The sequence below is a fragment of the Lissotriton helveticus genome, chromosome 3_1 (genome assembly GCF_964261635.1).
Source record: "Lissotriton helveticus chromosome 3_1, aLisHel1.1, whole genome shotgun sequence".
NCBI lineage: Eukaryota > Metazoa > Chordata > Amphibia > Caudata > Salamandridae > Lissotriton > Lissotriton helveticus.
The window spans coordinates 1856078693-1856098058 of record NC_136061.1 but is presented as its reverse complement, the minus strand read 5'-3'; the positions used below and the strand labels follow the sequence as shown (position 1 = coordinate 1856098058).

The 19366-nt window shown below is 46.4% G+C and overlaps 1 protein-coding gene across 5 annotated transcripts in view; it reads right to left on the bottom strand.

Annotated features, from left to right (window-relative positions):
• Positions 1–19366, bottom strand: part of SLC25A22 (solute carrier family 25 member 22) — a 288778-nt gene that overhangs the window by 179564 nt on the left and 89848 nt on the right. For 2 of the 5 annotated variants that reach the window (XR_013608855.1, XM_078682805.1), the window contains exon 1: positions 4834–5020. The exons of the other annotated variants lie outside the window; for them this stretch is intronic. The gene's annotated coding sequence lies outside the window, so the exon portion shown is untranslated. Of the gene's footprint in view, positions 1–4833; positions 5021–19366 lie in introns of those variants that run through there. 5 annotated transcript variants of the gene reach the window in all.

The following is a 19366-nucleotide window of genomic DNA, read 5'->3' as shown; positions in this document are numbered from 1 at the left end:
AGCAGAGGTGCGGAAGCAGGGGCCTCTACCCGAGGTTCATCCTCCCCTTAGCTATAGAAAATACAGTTTGATGATCCACCCAGTGCCAGATCAGTGAAAGGATGTGTCAGACAGGCTCTCACCACTAAAGGCACACATCAATGGCTGAAACAGCAAATACATCCAACCCATACAGTGCATGTTTGCACTCATTAAATAGTGGTTTCATATAATTCAGCTTAATGTTATGGTCTATGACACAGTAATGTTAATCAAAAAGTAAAACATACTAGGACGACTTTCTTCAAAATGCAGCCCTTTGCAGCAAGTCTCTTTTATTATCCTGAAAGGCATGAAGTCTTTCTGGAAGAAGCGCGCATGCCAACTGCTGCAACAACATAAGACGCCGGCCGACTTTGTGTGGCCTCCGACAAACAATGATGTACAAATTAGCATGTTTAATTTATATTTCAAGGAGGAAACTGCAGGTGATTAGGCTGCATCTGAGTTCTCTCCAGGTCTTAAAAGTGTGCCTGTAATGCTTAACCGGTCTAACTTGGTGCGGATGCGTGCTAAACTCCTCCATATAATTAATTTGGAATGCTGACCTTTTGCTGTTATGATGACACAGGGCCCGGCCGTCCTGGTGCTCACCCTTGCCTTGCAGTGCGTGCCCATTCACTAAGCCTGACTCAAGAACTTCTACTGAGGTAGCCTACTACATACCTTTCAACTTGCAAAACCAACAAGCGCAATTACCTTTTTCAGGATCAGATTGGCGATCTGCTCCACTACAGGTTTTGCCATCTGCTATCGCATAAGTGAGCGCAGAGCGACATTGTCGCTCTTTTAGTTCTGTGATGACTGATTTGGAAATAAAAGAGGGACAACTGTGTTTAGTTTAACCCCAGTTCTGCTACTTCTAAAGCTGGCATTTAGGCTGCGCCAAACACCTTTGATGGGTCGGGTGGCCTGATGTAATATAGATCCCCAATAAGAAAATCGTCCCCCCACTTAACAAAACTGGCCCAGGAAACCCCAGGTACTGCCAGTCTGGGCCTGTCTCAGGGCAGGGGACTGCTGCATGTGCACAGTGTCAGAGGGGGCCCCATGGTGCTCGGGGCCTCCCGGGGCTGCGGGCGCTATTTTTACGCCCATGCCATTAAGCACAGTGACAGTTAACTGGCACACTCATTTATTCAGCAACACTCCGAACACCAATCAGATTAGCCAAGGAGCTAATACAAGGGAATAGAGTGGAGGGGGGAAACAAAAATGAAAAATCAAGGTAACATAATGAAAGATGAATTGCAGTGCATGAGTTAGAATCAAAGTTAGACCAAACACATTCATAAAGAGGAGGCAGCTGTAAGAGAAGTGGAGACTGCCAGGGAGGAACGTGTGTAGAACTGAGGAGAGTGTTAAGAATCGCTTTCTCTGACAGGGGTAGACCGAAGGGGGGAGCTTCCTCTGACCGGGGGATGTAAAGAACAGCTTCCTCTGACAGATAGAATGGAGCGTACTCAACCGTTTCTGATGACAGAGAGAAAGAGTGTAAAGAACTGTCTCTTCTGGCAGTCATGGGACAAGGGTGTATCTCCAGGGGGCGTCACACCACTAAATAAATGCATTCTCAGGTTCATAGCCAGACCCAGTATAACGAAGACACGTTCTGGCAGCGTCTTTGTAGGATGTCACTGTAATAGCATCCTTTACTGTAAAAATGCCTTTCACCTACGTCAAATGAGGTAATTTTAAAATCACACATCCCTCGAACATTTTTTTTTTATTTCCAGTCTGATGGCATATAAAAACATCTGATATATAGAATAATTTTGCATTTTTAAACTATGCAGTCACACTGCACCAAGCTAAACTTTTTTCACTTGTTTATTTTTTGCCCAGATTCTTGGATCTAGGCTCAAACACACAGGGCCTAATTCACAAAGATATTTTCTGCCATTAACCTACATTTATGGCATAAGCTTCCCCCATTTATACCTGCCAGTAATTTAACGAAGGATTACTGACTGATATGTGTGAATAACTAGCTATTGAAGAATTTCCCACCATGAGCGGGAAAAATTCAACAGTAGTGAACATCCCACACAAGGGGTGGAAAGTGGACGTCCCAAGGAGTGGTTAGCTTCATACGTTTGGAATGCCCCAAAACTTATGCTTGTGGGCATTCCCAAACTCTGATTCAACCCTCTTCCTCGGTGGAAATGTTTAAAACATGTACTCCATTGAAGAGCTGTAGTAATTCCCATTCCATGATGGAAAAGGGAAGATTACCCAGAGATTTGGTTGGGTAATAAGCGGAGCGGTGTTTCCATAAGAACAAATGTGCACATTTTCACAGCGGGTTTTATTCCATTGCGTGTAATTCTATGCTATGTAGAACTCAGTACAGGGAGAATAGGATACCAGGGGAGATGTCACATGGCATTCCCAGTACTATCATGGAAACCTTCACCTTGTGAAGCTTTCGACACATAAGACTGGGAATGTATGTGGATATAAAAGGAACTCAATATACATCCTGCATGTAGGAGTACGTTCATGGTGTAGAGTTACTACTTTCTTTGTGAACTGCCACACAATGTATACATCTACTTCAGGTTTTGGGGAAGGGTGTGGTGGTGAAATATCAGCATGGAGTCACAGGCACCATAAATAGTTATTGATCGTTGTCATTATGAACATTTTTTGGGGGTGGTCGAGAGGGGTTTTCCATCCAACCAATCAGAAACCATTAAAACGTACCAGTGTGAACACCAGGCCAAACATTTTGATGATAAAGGGGTCAAAATGAAGAAAAAAAACAGAGACAAACTTATATGTCAAATCCTAGAGTATTTTCCGCTCGGGTTTTCGGAAATATCTGATAATACACAGCTACAAACACTGATATCGAAGCAGACATATGTATTTTGTACACACAGCTTAGTGAGACCCAATATACATACGAAAAACCCACAGAACAATAACAAATGGGCCACAACAAGCACGAGCCACTCGGCTATCAGACGCCAGTGAAATAGATAGAATTATCACTTTACAACATTATCTTCTAAAAGTGTAACTCTAATTCGAAAGGCTCTGCAAACTAGCACCAGCATCAGCTGTACTGATGCTGTCGCTAGCTGCAGTGTCACTGATACAGCCATTCCACGCTCACACCTTGTTATGCTATAGCCCTGTGGTTGTGGTCCTGGGATGTTTAAAGTGTGAACACAAGGAGGCTTCAGGATTTCAATCAAGCTTCCCCTCTTGCAATGAGGCACCCTAAGCCCATGAAAGTATCCTGAGACGATACCTGTTGTCGTGTTACCCGTGTTCCCAGGGCTGCCTTGGGGTCACAGTAGTACTTTGTACATGTCACACATTAGTGTCTACACCCTGGCGTTCTGTATCGTCCAGTGTCCACGGGTCTGGTCACTCAATTGTCATTATTGCTTGGTGGTCTGCCCCTTTGAGCTCTTCTCCTTTCATGCTCAAAGTGAGCACTTTTTAGTGCAAAGGAATCACCTCTGCTTCGTAACTTCTCACACTAACAGGACGGAGGGAATCTAGGCTCTGAGGTTGAGGAGTGGGATTGGTATATGTTGGACAGGTTCCTTTGTTTTCCGTACAGGGGACATGCCCTGCAGAACCCAGCACCTTGATACAACACAACTTATTCTAGGTGTTTGTAACTCATCTCTCTAGACCTTAATGTCTCTTTTTGTCGAAACGCTCATGTAAAGTGCTCTGATACCCTACGTTGGGTCATGTTCGTGCTATAGAAAACACTAAATAAATAAATAACTAAATAGACCAACGCTCTTACCTGGAAGCTGGTGCTCTCTGCACTTGTCTACATTTTCCATTTGCTTAGCTTCACTTGCTCTATGGAGCGGTATTTCTTTTCTTATACCCCTTACCCTAGGGAGACTTTTAGTCATACGTCTCAAACTGGCTCTCTATCAGTATTACGGCTCTCTGGTTGTCATGGGTGGTGCATCTGCTATTCACTCTTTTTTACATCTACCACTTTACTTGCTGAGCGAGTGCTTGTGGATGCACTTTTTGATGGAAGTACTGTTTCAGTGTCCTCATTCTTCAGTTGTAGACAGACGTAGGTTATAATCAGTAACAAGGAGTTCAGGGGTCGCATGTCCTACTCCAAGGTCATCCGCCCCCTCCAGAGTGCAAGGAATCCTTCTCCCAAGCACCAAGGCTGTGTTGCTCATATAGCACCCACTATTCGCTCCTTGATGAGGTGTTGCTCCATGAAGCATTCACGAGTATGTTACTGCGGCTCTCTTCAGGTGCTCCACACTAAATCGTACTTAAGATGGAGGCCACACAGACCAAATATCTCTTTGGACCGACAATGCTCTGTCTATCTCGCTGCTCCCCTGGGCTTCTCTTCGGATGGTTGCACCCACCAGCTTCTCGCCTGTGCCACTGCCTGCGTTCACAAGCAGCGTTGTCACAGTACATAGGAGCAACGTCAAAAACACCCACGTGCCCAGGAACCTCCTGAGAAGAGCGAGGAACCAAAAAGACAGTGGCATGCAAAGTCACACGCAGGGATGTAAAACACGCACACGTACACCCTCCACCCCCCCGCAGTGCAACAGCTGTCGCTGACGGCCACTAGACAAAAGTTGCAGGGCCGTACATGGGTAGGGTAAGGGGTTTAGTAAGCGGTGCTCACTGGGCAGGACACAACATAGCAGGACCGACTCTGGATTCAGTGTTTTCTCATCCTTGCACGAACAAAACGTCCCATACGCGGCCGTCAGATGTCATGCACACAAACATGGAGACTCACGGACAACGCCACAGTCACACAGAGGAACTCACCTCCTTCAAAGGTGCTTGCCACGGGCTCTGGCTCCCAAACACGCATAGGACTCCCCTGCACCACCCTAGCTGAACCTACACCTACAGCCGGAAGGACTGCTGTCCAGGGCACAGTAACGGCCCAGCCTTTCCCCTCAAACCTGGCCTCCCACTGACCTTTGCAACCCTTCACCTTAAACGCGCGTGCAGTCGGCGGCTTATCGCAGAATCCCCGCCCGCTCCTTTCAGACACAGGGTCATTACACTATCTGCAAACACTGCTTCCTAGTGACGTGCCCAAGGCTAGGTCGGAGTCCAGTTAGGAAAGGATTTTCTCCCCGCTTCCTAATTTTACGTATAGCCCGTAAGGCTGCTGACAGTTCCAGTGCGCCTGCTGCGAACCTGCTTGTAAAATTTAAGCAATGAGTGTCTTGAGCTGGGCGTGACTATTATTGCAGGGCATACATCGTGAAAAATTTAACTTCTGTCAAAATGGTCTCCTTTATAATTGCCGCCCTTAGTAAGGATTTCATGCTCACCAATTCCTCTGGGCTTTCTCTGCCACGATCTACAAATAGGGTTACCAACTTACAGGGTGCAAATTCAGAACGGTCAGTGTAAAAATTCAGGACAAAGGGTCAAAAATCAGGACAAAAATTCAGGACAAAAATTCAGGACAGAAGGTCAAAATTCAGGACAAAAATTTGGGACAAAACATAAGTTTTACAGACATATCAGAGGAGGTGGCACAATAATATATAAGTAAGTAAATCAACAACCAAAATAAATACGAGTCAAAATACGTTTATATAAGGTTGAGCAAATAGTGCACTTCACAGTTTTTCAGTATGCGCGTAACTTTGCAAAGCGACATCGGGCCCTTTCTGCAATCAAGATTTGTGCTAGTAACAATAAACATTAATAAATGTTTTTTTTTATTTGTATGTTGAAATCTGTCTTTTAAATGTACAGTGAAAACGGTGTTAGTTATTTTATTTTATTTTCTCCAGCATGGCGCCAAGACAAAAGCAGAATGCTTTGCCCTAGTCCCATGCAGGAGAAGGAACCCCACATGCTGTCACTACAATTGGGCCCCTTAGCACTTATAGAATGACAATCAGCTGCAGTCTCAGACTGACAATGGGCCGCTCCACAGTCTGCACGAGGGAGGTCCGGGAGGGGCGGCTGCAGGGAGCCTCCTCAGTTTAAAAGATAAGTGTGAGAGGCCCCGAGATAAATCTTTTTAACTCACGGGGCCTCTCGCATGGGAAACAGCATTCCTTTCTGAGATTTCCCATTTCGATTTTAGTATGATGTCTGTATGGTGTCCGTAATTTGGGGTCCCCAAATTACGGACGCCTTGTGGACATCATACGAAAATGACGGTCCGTGAAATTTACGGACAGTTGGTCACCCTGTCTACAAACATGCACAATTCTTAATAAAAGCTCAATACGGCTAGAGTCAGACATTAACATCTGGCATTAGATACCCAATCCGGAGTCCCCAGCGGTATGAATGCCTAATCAGGAGATTCGGGTTGAAGGGAAGACTTCCCCTGTCTTCCAAAGGGCTGCAGAAAAGGGGGTTATTATGCAGTGAGGCTGGTTAGGCTTCACTATGCAATAATCTCACGTTACCCAAATAGGTCCTTGAATTAACAGTAATAAATCTCTAAATTCCGTCCTGGTAGTGTGGCACAGAGCAGTCAGGCTTTACTAGAGGAACACGTGTTAAGTATTTCAGAGCAACAACCTGGATAGTAAGTAATTTACACAACTCGAAGGAAATCTGACACCAATTTATAAAAAGAAAACAGATTTTATATAATTTTAGACACCAAAACATATGGAATCAGATGAGTATAACTGGAGCTGTGGATTTTTAAAGGAAAAATAAATCAGTGCATTTCACTCCTGCAAATCATTAACGTTGTAGTCAATAGGAAAAGTGACTAGTGACAAATGGTCACTTGAAAGTTGAGTTCCTTTTAGGTGAGGCAGCAGCATCGGATTGATAACGCAGGCACTCGGGCAATGCACGAGGGGACCGGTGTCCGAGCTCCAGCTGTGGGCTGTTTTTTTGAGCAGCCTAGGGGGCCAATTTGAACAGCTATGCGTGGTTCGGATGACGCCAGCGCCCCAGTGGGTGCCTGAGTGGCCTTTCTGGAGGCAGATGGGCGTCCATTGCCTTCCCTTTTATCAGGGCAGAGGTGTCACTCCCTTTCTCTCACTGGGCAGGCCCATTAATATATGCATATTGAGCGGGGGCAGGGGGCCAGAGCAAATGTGACTTTACTTGTTTTCAGGTGTGTTTCACCAGTGTAAACTAATCCATGCAATTTTATTTTTGTTAACGCCCCCACCCCCTCCTTTTATTATAAAATTTTGCCAAAGCAGTGTTTTATGGAAAGGCATAATGCAAATATGGGCCACTTTTTTTTAGCGTGCCTGGGCCGATTTTGAATCCCAATCCAACCCTGTGAGGCGGATCACAGGAAGAAGCTCGGACATTCAATTGAATTTTACCTGGCTCATAGGGACCGTATGCAGAGTGATCATGGCTGTCCTTGGTGCTGAAAGACAGTGCGGGCTAAAAAGGGGATACAAACTCTTGACAACAGGGCAACGGGGCATCGAATAGAAGGTGCTGCAGGGTTCCATCGAGGCAAGGCATCGTAAAAAGGTAGTGTTGACCCGGATGGCCATCAACAAGCCTTGGTAACAGCAAGTTCATCCTTTAGACGTCCTGGAGTCCGTGAGAAAACAATAGCCACCTGAAACTTGCTGCAGGTCAGGCCTATGGTTCCCACAATGCACTAGACCATTTACATTTGGGTGATTCCCTCAGCAGGCCCGATGGCCAGTGATTCTTTAGTTCTGGGAAAGAGGCTCTCCTCTGCAGTAGAATGGTACCTCTAGTCCAAGGGAGTTGTGGACTTGCCTTTGTGTTGCAGAAGGGTTCTTCTTTCCTTTGGAATGAGTCTCTGGTCCAGGACGAGTCTTAGTCGTGCAGCTGCAGCGTGGTTACCACATGTGCAGTCTTGGGCGCCTTTTCTTGGTGCAGGCTCTGAAGTCGCAGACTCGGGTCTCTTCTTTTGTCCTATGTTACATGTCGATCAAATCTGAGGACCTGGTGCCAGGGTAGCCCCCTAAATCCTAGATTTAGGAGTGTGGAAGGTAGTAGCCTATGGGCTATTAGTCTCAGCGGCTAATCCACCAGTGAGGTGGCCACTTCCGGGGGAGTATGCCACTTTTCTACACAGTAGCCCTATTAAAAATGGCAGAACCCTTCTTCAGCTGTACAGACCAGGAAGCCCACCCTAGGGGTGTGGCTCGCCTTCTGGGGGAGTACACCTCCTGACTATCATATTTTCCCACCTGCTTGGGTTGTAAATGTGCCTGGGGCCAGGGCTTGACGTTTCCGCCTCTGGGACGAAGCATGCTTGTATATCAGAGGTGATGAGAGCTTTGAAGCTCACCACTTTGATATGTCACTTCAATAGACATTCTGTCAGGGAGGGAGGTGAACAACCGCCCAGACAGACCTTTGTTTCTGACTCCTGGGAGCATTCACATCTAGTGGCAGAGGGTCAGAATCCTATCTCGGTGGCAGCAGCTGCAAGCTGTCAGCCAGGGCACAGGAAAAGCTGGGGCAACCAGATGGGCAACTTCTGAGTTAGACACCTCAGTGCATGTCACATTAAATCTGACTTTGGGAAAAAGTTGAGTTTGCAGAGACAAGTTGTTTTACATGAGACTTGTCAGTGGGACCATAATGGAACAAGCAACCTGGTGATGCCCAAGTGCTAGCCCGTGCTATTCTATGGCCCCTGAACACTTATAGTAGCCCCTAATGGAAGGAGACTACTATACGGACATATAAACCTGCACTTATATGTCCACACCTTTAATATAATGCACCCTGCCTCCTGATGTCAGGGAGCCTACCTTAGGAGTGACTGGTATATATTTAAGATAGTGCTGTGACCCTGCCACTCATGGTGAGGTTAAGTCAAGTTTGAGCAATTTACACTGTTCATTCAGTCTGCAATGGCAGGACTGCTGTCATCTTTTTACTTGGGTCACTCTGGGTTGCTCAATCAGTGCTTCAGGCCCTGATGACCCCCTTTAACTCCCATGCCCTGGGCACCACTTACCAGGGACTTATAAGGGGATTAAAGTCCTTGCGAACTGGGGTTACCAATTCACATGCATCATAATTTAGGGAGAGAGCAATGGCACTGAGGCCTAGTTAGCAGTCTCAAGTGCACTTTCAGAGTCAAAACCATCAGCATTGGAGAAAAAAGTGTGGAATTGACCATACAAAAAGGACACTTTCCTATATGAGCCCCGCCCTCCCCCAGTTGAAAGTTGATAAGCAACAAACCTCCACCCTGGTAGTCCTCATCATCTAAGCAGGAGAACTTGTAAAGAACATCTGGATTAGCACGGTCACTCCCAGGTCTGTGTTCCACTGAGAAGTTCATACCTTGTAAGGCAATGGACCACCTCAGCAACTTTGGGTTCTCCCCTCTCATCTGCACCAGCCTCCTGAGAGGCCTGTGGTCAGTTTGAACCTTGAAGTGAGTCCCAAACAAGTATTTTTTTTTTTTTTTTTTATTTATTTAGATTTGTAGAGCGCCTTATCACCCAGGGGTCTCTAAGCGCTTATCAGAGGGCATACACTGGTTCAGAGGAAGAGCAGGAGCTGCTAGGACATCAGGCCTCCCGAAAGAGTATAGTTTTAAGCTTCTTCCTGAAGGGTAGAAGGTTCGGTTTCTTGCGCAAGTTCACTGGCAAATTATTCCAGGCCACAGGAATTGCAGTATGGTCTTAACTTCTGCAGGGACCAAATCCCAGCAACGGATTCCCTTTCAATGGCACTCCAATGCTGTTCTCTAGGGAAGAGTCACCTCCTAATAAATGAAACTGGTTGATCCTGGCACTCATCATTTGTTTGTGACAAAGCTGACCCAATCCCATGTTCAGAAGCATTTGGTTGGACAATGAACTCTTTTCTACAGTCTGGGCTTTAAGGACAAGTGCTGAGCACATAGCCTCTTTGAGGGTATCAAAAGCCTTTTGGCAACCTGTGGTCCAGAAGACCTTCTTAGGCTGCTTTTTGGAAGTGAGCTCAGAGAGAGGGGCGCAATTGTACCATACCCTTTCACAAACATCCTTTAGTACCCAGTCAAGCTACGGAAAGCCCTGACTTGAGTCAGAGTCTTTGGAGCTTCCCAATCTAGGATATCCTGGATTTTAGGCTGGAGGGGTGCAATTGGCCTCCACCCCCAAGGTGACCCAAGTAGACAACTGAACACTGCCCTATCTGGCTAGTCCTTCCGGTGGACCAGGTGATCCTCCGGGTTGAACTAAATACAGCAATATCATCCAGATATGCTGCAATAAAGTTGTCCAGACCTGAAAAAACTCTATTCACCAACCTTTGAAAAGTGGCAAGAGCATTTGTCAATACAAAGGCATCACCTTAAACTGAAAGTGGCCTTCAGGAGTAGAAAAGGCTGATCTCTCCCTTGCTCCTTGGGTGAGCCAAATGGTCCAATACCCTGAGGTTGAGTCAAAGGTGCTCAAGAATTTGGCTGCACCCAACTTATTTATGAGCTCATCCGCTCCCGGAATGGGGTGTGCATCAGTTTTAGTGACTGCATTAAGACTCCTAATCCACACAAAACCCCATCTCTAGTTTGTCACCGTTTAAGTGAGGTTTGGGGACCAGTACCACTAGGCTAGCCCAGGGACAGTCAGAAGGGTCTATCAACCCGAGCTCCAGCATCTTCCTGACTTCAGCTTTAATGCAGGCCTTGATTTGATAAAAACAGTCTGTACATTTTGTCTTTAACAGGCAAGCTGTCACCTGTTCCCAAATCATGAACACACCATGTTGTCTGACCAGGGGTCAAGGAAAACAGCTCAGCAAACTGGTTTAGGACTCAACGGAAATCAGTTTGGTGTTCTGCAGTAAGAGAGTCTGATAACACAACACCCTCTACCGAACTATGCTTTGGCTTATTTGACAGTAGATCAGAGAGGGGTTCACTTGCTCTTCTTGGCCTCCATCAGTGACCATGTGCATGGTCATGTCAGCCCTATCTTGGTGTAGTTTCAGCCAATTTACATGGAGTACTCTGTGAGGACTCCTAGGGGTGCCTACGTCCATCAGCTAGGTGAGTTACCCAGTCTTTTCCCAGATAGGATAGGGCCAACTCCACTTGTTCTGGAGGGCCCTGGGAGCCACACAACACCCACACAAATCCCCAGGTTTGTACTCAACCAGTACTGACATTTGGTCATACCAAGCTTGATACGCTCTTGGCTGGGCTACAGATTCTTGCTTGCCTTTTTTCATATACTCAGCCATGTGAAAAAGCAGGCTCAGTACACAGTCCACTATATCAATTTTGGGGTCTTTGAGTGGTTTCTTCCAACCTTCCCTCGCCAAACGTAAGGGACCTCTCACAGGATGGCCAAACAGAAGTTCAAAGGTGCTAAAACCAACCCCCTTCAGAGGCACCTCTCTGTATGCAAACAAGAGGCAAGGTTACAGGACACCTCATCTCCTGAGTTTTTCAGGCAAGCCCATTATCCTGCCTTTCATGGGTTTGTTGAATCTCTCAACCAGACAATTTGTCTGGGGGTAATAGAGTGTAGTGACCTTGTAAATCACACCACATTCATCCGACATAGCTTTTATGTATGCAGACATTAAGTTGGTCCCTCTATCAGAAACCACCTCTTTAGGGAACCCCACTCTTGTAAAAAAAGGCCTTTGCCACTGCATTGGAAGCGACAGTCCTGAGGGGAATTGCTTTTGGGTATGTAGTAGCATGATCCACTACTACTAGAATAAATCTGTTCCCTAATACAGTTTCAGGATCAAGTGGACCAACAATGTCAATCCCCACACTCTCAAAGGGAGTCCCAACTACTGGAAGTGGATTAAGGGAGCCTGGGGCTGTCCCTCTGTCTCACCACTGGCTTGACAGGTGACACAGGAGCGACAAAACTCCTTGACTTTTTCGGACATCTGAGGCCACAGGATGCAGCTTAGTTACATTGTCAGCATTGGTCACTTGGCAACTAACACCAGGTATAATTTGGTCTGGGGAAACCAGTGTAACTGCCACCATAATTACACTGACACCTGTATCCATCAAAGCCTCTAACTGTGTTCTATTAACTTATGTATTTTGTACTTCTCCAGACTTGGAGCTAAGACTGCCAGGGCTTCAATATCCAGCCCTCCCACTGACACTAATGTAGCCTCTGTGAAACCTCTGGCCTCTTCGGAGTACAACTCCATCCCCACTCCTATGCTAGCCGATCCCTTGGACATTGGGGGGCTTTTTGGGGCATGCTGAATCCTATCTTTTATGACAATGCGGATGACAATCATGGCATATCACAGCAGTCTTTGTAGGGTCCCAGTTCTTCCTCTGATACCCCTTACCCTTAGGACTGGGATGTCTCGGGGTCCACCCTCCTGAGAAGAACTTTGAGGGCCTATATATGTTTTTATCCTTGTAGGTGCCAACATATTTCCCCTACTGAAAAGTCTGAGCACCCTTCTTGTGGTCACTCCCACCATGGGCCTTCCTGGACACGCTGGTTCTGACCCATTTGTCAGCTATCTTCGCCAACTCTCTGGGAGACAACAACTAAGAGTCCACCAAATGCTAATGCAATTTCTCTGTGGTACAATTAGTTAGGTTGTGCTCTTATATAATCAGATTATATAGCCCCTCATAAGTGTCCACCTCATTGCCCTTTATTCAGCCTTCTAGTCCTTAGGTTGAGTAGCCTACAAAATCCACCCATGTCTAGTTTTGACCATATGAGTGTCCCTAAACTGCCCTATGTACTCTTCCTTGATGAGTCCAAACTCATCTATTAAAGTGTCTTACAGTGGTGGGATCCTGAACTTTTGTTTCACAGTACGGCTTGCTTCTGCCTCTGTTGGCAGAGCTTTCTCCGTTCCAGGGGCATGAGGTAAGACCAATGCCACCTTTAAGGAATGCCAGCATCTTCCAGTAGTCACCTGCAACCTACACTGTCAGAGGAAATCTATAGTAGTGGAAGAGGTAGCTGCTTTGTGGACCGTTAATTTATTATGATGTATATAAAGAGGTGTGTCTACCAGTGTTTGCTAAATTGGAGTTGTGTTGGGGCGTTCCTGATGGACACAGGGATGTTGTTCGAGATCTTGGGTGCATAGATGGAAAAGGTCTGTTGCTGTGCGTTTTCCCTTTTTTTACACTTTTTAGTCAGCAGTCTGATGATGTCCTGGCTGTGGGTGTGCAGAAAACCACCAGAGACGCAAGATAAGCAGGGGTGGTGGTCATGATGGCTATATAAAGGATGCAGCTATTTGTGAATATGGATGCAGGCCGGTAAGATGAGCCAATTGAGTTCCATCAAGATGTGGGTGATGTAATCAAATTTCTTAATGGCCTGGATGAGACACGCAGTAGTGTGTAGGATGCCGTTAGGAGTGCCAGACTTGAAGGTTATGGAGTAGGGCCTTACCACCATCCAGATGCAACACTACAAAGGCTTGAACAGCAGTTCTGAAGTTGCTTTCTGGGAGAAACAATATCACTCTCTTTAGAAGAAAAAGCTGTTACCAGGCCATCTCAGTCTCTTTAACACTGTGTCCTGGAGGGTGAGGTTGGTAACCAGGGTGAATCCAAGCGACGTGACATTCACTGAAGTTAGGGCTCAATGCAATCGAGGTTCATGTCACTAAGCCAGGTTTATGTTTATACATTTTCTTGCTTGTTGTTCTCGGCAAATAGTAGGAATTATGTCTGGATTGGGATGAGCTTCAGGTAGGTGCTGAGCATCCAGGTCTGGATGATCTAAAGGTAGTGTTTGAGGCACTGTATGTCTGAAGCAGAGGAGACCTTTAACTAGAGTTCTGTATCATCAGGTGAATCTTGATGCTTTTATCTGTGAGAAGTACAGCAAGTAGCTCCATGTAGAGGCTGAAGATTATAGGGACAATATTGAATCCTCACAGACTAAGCAGGTCTTAACGATCTTTTAGGACCTGGAGGTGCCCATGTGATCAAACTGGTGTTGTTTGAAAAAGAAGGGGAACCAGTGAAGGACATTGTAAAAAATCCTGTTTAAGACTCCAGAGGGTGAGAGGGTCAACTGTGTTGAAGGCAGCTGAGAAGTCAAGCAATATCAGGAGGCAGTGGTCATCTTCATCTGTGATCAGGAGGGCATGTTCTACAATGTGTAAGGTAGCTGTCTCCGTGCTGCAGCATGATTTGAAGTTACACTGCTAGTCGTACAGGAGATGGTTAGCAATGGTCGGATCTTATTGTTGAAAATAGACTATGTTTTCAATGATCTTGATGTAAATGGTAGGTGAGTGATGAGCCGATGGCTGGTGAGGTCCTCGGGGTCTAGTGTAGGTTTCTTCATTATTAGGAGGATTTGGCCTGCCTGGCTGAAGCTAATTTGTAAAAGAAAAAGTGCCGGGGCTTTCCTCAGGAAGCAGCTTCCACCAGGCCATGTCCGCTGTTAGCGCAGCCTAAAACAGAATCGACTACTAACCATGAAAGTGGTGAGAGGATGTGGGTAATGATAGAGCTGCCGACTGGGTGCCAGGTTAGAAACCCGGCGTCCGTACATCCTGTGATTCTGGGTAAATCACTTAATCTCCCTGTGCCTACAATAACGAATGTGCCCTTAATGAAAAGCGCCAGCGATTATGATTAAGGACCAATGAGGCTGACAAATGAAAATATTGCTGACACGACATGTCGGGATATAACTCAGTGTGTTAATTTCAAAATGAGAATGAGCTGTGAAAACAAAGCACATGATAGAGCAATAAAGCCGACGGACAGCCATGGGCACAGGTTGTCAAGGGTTGTGGAAATAAACAATGGACCATCTTACTCTGAGACAGCCATTACTTAGTGTACTTCTGTTGACTTGATGAAACCTGTGTGGAGTTCGGAGAGGGGTTCAAATGCTGCATATATTTTGGCAGGAGTGAAGTATGGGGAAAGAGATTTTTTAAGTGTCATAACTACTGTAGGAAACCCAATTTGATAAGGGGACAGTTAGGAGCATAATGGAAGCCACAAGAAAACTTCGGACAGAGCAGCAAGTTGTACAAAGCAAGCGTTCGGCAAGCTAGGATTTGCCACAAGTATGAGACTGGCCTGGAAAAAGCAGACACGGAAAGTGGGCAACTCAGTCTAGGAAACCATCCAGGGAAAATTACAGTTGTAAATGTAAATAAGGGAAAGGAGCAACAAAGTGCCATCGCCATCTCTAACCCTTTCCCTCTGAGAATTTAAATATCTCACTTTTCCTGCCCAAAAGATAATCAGCGACTACCACAGAGAGGCGCTCTGTGAACCTCATTTTGGCCATAGACCCAGACTTCAGAGTATAGGGATCTGGAACTGCTGCGCAATAGGGGAAGAAAGAACGTACAAAACTATTCAAGACCCGTTTCAAAACTGGCCCGTCCCCCGCCCTCCCAGATCTGGGGGATTCCACATGGTGCCCAGGGGCATGAAGGCTCGGAGGCAGTCTCTCTTTACTCACGGAACAGTAACATACCAACCACCAATACAATCAATAACAAGCATTGGCATAGCCAATAGGTCTCGCTTTTGGGACCTTATAAATATTTAGTTATGCAGCACAATATCCTTGGTGCAACAACATCAACTGTTGCATTGCTAAACACTTATAAGGTCCCAAAAGCGAGACCTATTGGCTATGCCAATGCTTGTTGTGTTTGTGTGGCAGATGAATGGCTTCATGCATGCTTGTTAGGAAGAGTGGAGGACCTTCCACTTTAACACACGCCAGCACAACACCATTCCCCTGTTCGTCTCATTGAGGCTAGGAATAACAGGCACAAAATTATACCTGCGAGCGGCAAGCAAGGCGTGGCTATGTTTTTGAATCTTAAGTCTTTCATACTATTTCAACTATATGCTGGCATAATTAAAATGCCAAATATTAGCAGAGCCCGTCTCCTGGTTAGCTCTTATTCACATGCTGGTCAAACTAGTAAGGGGGCTGTGCGCGGCTCTACTCTCGGAACGGCTGTTGCAATGGCTCTTCCCACTATTGCCCCCGGTTGGGTGGGGATTCTGGAATCGCTGCACTGGCGAAATGCAGGGTACTACTACAGCCCTTATCTCGCTGGGTATTTATTTACAGGAAAGGGGTGTGGCTGAAGTCATAGACATAAAGGAAGGACTCAAACTAGTTTGACGTTCCTTTATAAGACACAGAACTGCAGATTGTATCTTTAAATCGCGTAAACGCTATGAGGAAACCTGGTTCCTGTTCCAGATATTAAAATAGTGCGCTGCTGCGTGGGGGCTGTGACTGACATTCTATTAATGCTTATACGGCAGTTTGTTGCACTTTCCTGGTTTCCAACGCAGGGCATATGTCTTGACATGTGGCCATGTTCGAACCAGGCAAATAGTTTGCAAGTCATGATCTTCTTTACAATGCGTAGATCTTAATTTCACATGGAGCGCTGTGCTGATAACATAAAGGGCGTGCACGGTTGAAGTCAGGCTGGGGCTAAAAGGTAGCTGCTTGATTACACTGAATTGGAATCGCACGATTGAAAGCGGGGCTGGAGCTAAAAAGTGCTTTATTACACTGAATCGGGTGCCTTGCTAAGTTGGAAGTGCTGCAAAAAGCATAGGCGTGTGCAAATTAAAAGAACATTGTGCTAAACATGCGTGTGACCGCGGTGCATAGCAATCTATCCACCCCTTCGGACCACATCTGTTGTTTCACCTTGTCAGCCGCATTTACAGAGCGCCGCTGCGCCATCGATCCGACATACGCGCAACAAGAGTCCTCTACAGTTTTAAATATCGTAAAGATCCCGCAAACAGCAGTGCTGCAGTGCTTGATTACATTGAAGCACAGCAGCTGTGAATCAGGAAGCTAAAGTGATCACGGGGGACGCACGCGAGTGGTGCGCGTGCAGCAGTAATCATGCCATATGGCGCCTCTGCTCAAGCGCGCGCCCGTGCAAATGCACTGCAAGCTGTAGCCGACTGTAGCATTTTTTTAAGCCCTTCTTACTTAAGGTCTGGCCAGACCAGAGCAAGCACTGGGTCAGGCGAGACCTAAAAAGTAAATTCACCATATTTCATAAAAAATACCCCCGTTTCCAACGAGAACAAGAACAGAAGATACTTGAGCTTCTTGTAGCAAACACTTGCTGAGGTGGAATTACTGGATTTCTTTAGATACAGGTCATTCAAACGAGAAAGGCAATTTGAGCTGAAGAATCGTGCTTCTGGAAGCAAACGCGAGGTTGAGTTACCTAAATTAAGAAGATGCCATCAATCCCATCAGAACTAGAAAAGTTACCACAATTCTGGTAGCAAACTACTGAGGCTTCATTGCATGACAGAAGTGGATTTGTCTGGAGTGGATCCTTTGAAATCGCTGCTGCAGCCTTTTGGTAGGAGTCCACTTTTCTATTCACATTTAATGTATCTAGAGAGGAGGCTGCCCGCTCACTGTTCACAGCCCACAGCGTTTTGACAATGGGTATGGAGACAAAGGCAGTGCACCACTGGCTTGCTTTTAATAAGAGCAGCTATCGGAAAAACATTTTTGGAAAGGCCACTTAAGTGTACCTTATCACTCTGGCTATGAAACATAGTGGCCATCACAGAGTTTGCCTCAAGGTTTAATTCACGATAGCTCCATTAGACCAGGTTTGGAATTTTTACCACACCCCTCAAGATTCCTGTGGCAAATAGGGTCTGAGAGGCTGCAATACTTAAATCAACCCTTTTACTAAGGCAGAGAACTTTGAATTGTAATCTTCTGGTGACCACACCAGAGGCCCTCCGCACACTGGTGGAGTTGGTGCAACCAGATAACTTCACCTGCACCACCACGCCCGGAATGCCCCCAACAACTTAAGAATTTTAACACCTAGTAATCAACACTACAAGCCACAACATACACAACACACAAGCTTGTCTTATTCCTTGCTTTCGGATGTGGCTCCTCCCGCTAGGACACCAGGGAGACAAAAGGGTAATCAGGTGCACATATTGGTATTTTAAGTCACTACACACCCCTATATTTTCTGATGGGACACTGAACGTATTGGGAACAAAATCTACGTGTCCCAAAAACGATATGGCAAATACATAAAAAGGGAACCTGGTAGGGAGAATGGGGTAGATATTGAGCTTGCCAAAACGTAAACCAGCATCCCAGAGATTGTTGCAACACAGCCCCTTTATAATACACAATGCATCCTGGTGCTGGTGGGCCTTGGATGGTGACATAATTTTGGTTGGATGCTTGGAAGAGACAGGCTTCCCCAATTGCTTGCCCACCGTCCAAATATATAGGCACCCTATGTCTCAATAAACAGAGCCAAAAACGGAAATCTTCCAATAAAACTCAGTTCTTTGCTCCCCTGAGTTGTTTTGCTCTTTTTTCTGAGTTTCTTTTTTGGAAGAGCTGAGACGTTTGAGTTGACTGTAACAGCCTTGGCTCAGGAAAACATTCACTATTTTACGTTATTTGTACACTCTGTGGAATTTCCATAATGCATGCTGCTGTGTAGGACTGGATAGTGTTGTCTCTATCAGCACCGTTCAGCGTAACACATGGGTGTATAAAACGTGCATTTGGGTGCGATCAGCAGCGGTGCGTCCATTGGGGCGTAGGGGCGTAGCCCCACCAGCCCATGGACCCGCCGCGGCTGCAAGTATAATAATAATTGTGAAAACAGAAAGAACTGAACTCAGTCGTGTTTTTTAAAAATTATTTTACAGTGATTATCCGGCCCGGGCAGCCCCCGACTGAAACGGGATGCGCAGGGGGCTGGGCCGGGCGGCGGGGCTGGTCTGTGAGTGACAGTCCAGACCAGGTCTACGTCAGAGTCAGGGCTTGCAGGCATACCTAATGCGCATATGCTGCGGTAGGGCTGAAACTTGCCCGCGCATGCGCAATGATAGTTCCCCCATGAAATTAGTGACAGGGGGGTGCTGGTTAAACCAGGCAGGAGCCCCGGCGTTTACGCTGGCGACAGGGCGAGCAGCTAGTGTGCCCCCCCGAGCCAATCCTGGCGAATCCTGGCGCCAGGATTGGCTGGTCACCGTGCAGCAGGGAAGGGCAATCCATTATTGGATGCCGCGCTGCTGACGTAGGATCCGGTTCTGGGCCCTCCTCGTGGTGGTGTGTGGAGTCACCTGTGTCAGTTCGTGTGAGCATCACCAGCCTCTCTGTGCGAGCAGTCGTCCCTGGCCTGGAGGGGCTGCGAGAGGAGCAGCAGGAGCCGCTGGCAGACGTCGTGGGAAAAGTTTCCAGCAAGATGCCGATTCCTGATTGCCGAAGAAAGACGGTGAGCATAGCTGCCAAGGTTTCAGATTGCCATGTGTGAGGTTTTCATAATTTCAGTGTACTCACAGCTAAACCTCGTGAAAAAATAGTTATGCAAACATGCGTGGGTCATGCAAGTTGACAGCTAATGTAAAAGCTGTAGTTTTACCTTT